This window comes from Nematolebias whitei, chromosome 15, assembly GCF_014905685.2.
Source record: "Nematolebias whitei isolate Nwh7 chromosome 15, NemWhi1, whole genome shotgun sequence".
NCBI classification, from domain to species: Eukaryota; Metazoa; Chordata; class Actinopteri; order Cyprinodontiformes; family Rivulidae; genus Nematolebias; species Nematolebias whitei.
This window is the reverse complement of record NC_056512.1, coordinates 31,972,902-31,976,807: the sequence shown is the minus strand read 5'-3', so window position 1 is coordinate 31,976,807 and position 3,906 is coordinate 31,972,902. Positions and strand designations below refer to the sequence as shown.

The 3,906-nt window shown below is 44.3% G+C and overlaps 1 protein-coding gene across 1 annotated transcript in view; it reads right to left on the bottom strand.

The window, feature by feature from the left end:
* Positions 1–3,906, bottom strand: part of LOC119421645 (cytochrome P450 2K1) — a 21,815-nt gene that overhangs the window by 1,772 nt on the left and 16,137 nt on the right. The gene's annotated exons all lie outside the window — the stretch shown is intronic.

The window sequence follows — 3,906 nt, the reverse complement described above, 5'->3', positions numbered from 1 at the left end:
TCCTTCCTCCCTTCCTTCCTTCCTTCCTTCCTTCCTTCCTTCCTTCCTTCCTCTCATTCCTTCCTCTCATTCCTTCCTCTCATTCCTCTTATTCCGAAGCGGGGGTTGCAGCTTGAGCAGGGAGACCCAGACATCTCTTTCTACATCCAGCTCTTCTGGGAGGATTCCAAGGTGTTCCCAGGCCAATCGAGAGACATTAGTCTCTCCAGCGTGTCCTGGGTCTTCCCCGGGGTCTTCTCCCAGTTGGACATGCCCGAAGCACCACTCAACGGAGACGCCCAGGGGGCATCCTCACCATTGCCTGAACCACCTCAACTGGCTCCTCTCGACATGGAGGCATAGCGGTTCTTCTCTGAGTCTCTCTCGGATAACTGAACTTCTCACCCTATCTCCAAGGGAGAGTCCAGCTACCCTGCGGAGAAAACTCATTTCTACCGCCTGTATACGCAATCTCATTCTTTAGGTCAATACCCAGAGCTCATGAATATAAGTGAGGGTAGGAAAATAGACTGACAAGTAAACAGAGAGCTTTGCCTTACAGCTCAGCTCTCTCTTCACCACAACGAAATGGTACAGAGTCCGCAGTACTGCAGATGCTACACCAATCTGTCTGTCAAGCTCACCCTCCATTCTTCCCTTACTAGTGAACAAAACCCTGAGATACTTGAACTCCTCCACTTCAGGTGGAATCTCACCCTTGACCTGAAGAGAGCAATCCATCCTTTTCTAGTTGAGAACCATGGCCTCAGATTTGGAGGTGCTGATTCTCATCCCAGCTGCTTCACACTCTGCTGCGAACCACTCCAGTGAGAGCTGAAGATCACGGCACAATGACACCAACAGGACCACATCATCTGCAAAGAGCAGAGATGGAATCCTGAGGCCACCAAACTGGAAACCCTCCCCTAGCTGGCTGCACTGAGAGATTCTGTCCATAAAAGTTATGAGCAGAATCTGTGACAATGGGCAGCCCTGACGGAGTCCAACTCCCATCCTGAAGGGATCCGACTTACTGCCGGCAATGCGAACCAAACTCTTGCACTGCTTGTATAGGGACTGAACAGCCTGTTACAACGGACCTCCAATCCCATACTCACGGAGCACCCCCCACAGTGTACCATGAGGAACAAAGTCAAATGCCTTCTCCAAGTCCACAAAACACATGTAGACTGGATGGGCAAACTCCCATGATCCCTCAAGGACCCTAGTGAGGGTAAAGAGCTGATCCAGGGTTCCACTGCCAGGATGGAACCAACATTGTTCCTCCTAGATCTGAGGTTCGACCAACAATCGGACTCGCTTCTCCAGTACCCCTGAATAGACCTTACCAGGGAGGCTAAGGAAAGTGATGCCCATATAATTGTACACCCCTTTTTGAAGAGGGGAACCACCACCCTAGTCTGCCAATCAGGTGGCACTGCCCACAATGTCAATGCGACGTTGCAAAGGCGTGTCAGCAAAGACAGCCCCACAACATCCAGAGCCTTAAGGAAATCAGGGTGAATCTCATCCACTCCCGGAGCCCTGCTGCCTCTGAGCTTTTTAACTACCTCGGTGACCTCAGCCACAGTTATGGACGGATCAACCCCAAAGTCCCCTGACTATACTTCCTCCATGGAAGATGTGCTGGAAGGAATGAGAAGGTGCAAGAAGTATTCTTTCCACCTCCTGACGACATCACTGGTTGAGGTCAACAGCACCGCACCGTCACTGAACACAGTGTTAGTAAAGTGCTGCTTTCCCCATCTCAGCCGCCTGATGGTTTGCCAGAATCTCCTTGGAGCCGATCGAGAGTCTCTATCCAAGGTCTCACTGAACTCCTCCCACATCCAAACTTTTGCCTCAGCAACAGCCAAGTCTGCACATCACTTGGCCCTCCGGTACTCCTCAGCTGCCTCCAGAGTCCTATTGGCCAACAAGGCCCAATAGGACTCCTTCTTCAGCTTGACAGCCTCCCTAACCCAGGGTGTCCACTACTGAGTTCGTAGATGGCCACCGCGAGAAGCACCGACAACCTTGCGGCCAGAGCTCAAGGCAGCTACCTCAACAAGCAAGGCGTGGAACATGGCCCACTCAAACTCAATGTCCCTCAGCTGGGATGTGGTTAAAGCTCTCCCGGAGGTGTGAGTTGAAGATCTCTCTGACGACCTCATATTATTTATATAAATATATATATATATATATATATATATATATATATATATATATGTATACTGTAGCTGTTAAGGCATTTTAAACCCTTCCTATATTCTTGCAATATTCTAAACAATGTTTCTAAATGCGCTAAAAGAGCACAGAATGTCATGATTTCCCTCTCTTTGCCTCCACTGCTCTCAGCCACCTAAAAGTGCTCTTGGCCATGCTCATTTCTCCGCTATGCACGCAGATCAGCTGATCAGCTGTTCAGCTGTTCAGCTGCAGGAGGAAGTTTAATCTGCAGTAGGGCTGCACAGAGGCACAGGAGGAAGCTTTTTCTACAGTTGTGGGCTGTACAAAGGAGCAGCAGGTGCTAAATAATTTAAAATAAATTGTATTAAATAAAAATTCCATGCCGATTGTGTGACTCATCCATCAATCAGCCAATTACATGTCATGTCCAATCTTATTTTGAAAAACCACGATAGAGCGAATCCGCGATAAACGAACCAAGAAGTAGCAAGGGACTACTGTGATATAGAAAGTTTCAATTTGTGAATGGAATTACTGAAATAAATCAACTTTTCATGATATTCTAATTTTATGACCTGCACCTGTGTTATACATACACATATACATACATATATACATACATAAGTTAAAATTATTGTGAAAATATGGTGCCAAGTTTTTGTTTTCACTTTGGAGGTGTTCAAGCCCAAATTGTTGTTTGTTTAAAGTTATTTTATATATTTTTTTAAATAAGGGGCAGATATAAGAATTTTTTCTTCTTTCTGCTTCCTTTTCATTCCATGTTTTTTTTCCTTTTTGATGAATTTGTTTAGTTAATTTTGTTTCTTTTAAATGAATGAATAAATAAATTAAATTAATAAATAATATATACATACATATATGTAAATATATACAAACTTTAATAAATTTGTAATATGATTGTTTCAAGATTTACAACTTTATGCCATGGCTGGGCCCTTTCCTTAAAAACTGGAAGAACGTTATGAAGAATGTAGAAGATGGAAAGGCAGATGTGTGGAAGAAGATAGTAGATCTGAAGGAAACTCTGAACCCTGAGGTGTGCAGATGCCTTGTTGATGCCTTTCTGATTCATAAGAAACAGCTGGAGGTGAGCAATTAAACTTCAACAAGTCCATTTTCATGATGTCATTGTTGATCAACAAGTTTTTTCCATCTTGTTTGTGTCTGTCGCAAGGAATCTGGTATCAGGAATTCACACTACCATGATGATAACTTGGTGTACAGTGTGGCAAATTTATTTGCAGCTGGAACTGACGCCACATCTACGACTCTGAAGTGGAGTCTCCTTTACATGGTCAAGTTTCCTCATATTCAAGGTAAAAACCTCATCTAGGGCCCGTCAAATATTGCAACAATTTACATTAATATTATATAATGCTCATCCAGATCGTGTTCAGGAGGAGCTGAGCAGGGTGGTTGGAAGCCGGCAGGTTCAAATGGAGGACAGGAAGGATTTGCCGTACACTGATGCTGTTCTCCATGAGACACAGAGGTTTGCAAACATTGCTCCAATTGCCATTCCTCACACAACAAGCAAAGATGTCACCTTTCAGGGTTATTTCATTGAAGAGGTCAGCAGCTCACATTGGTTCAGTTTTCACAAAAATGTTGCTTGTTTTAAAAATAATAATGTTACATAAATGCAAATGATAAAATATTTAATGATTTCAACCTAAGGCTTGATTTACCTGCAGGGAACAACAGTTTGTCCTCTCC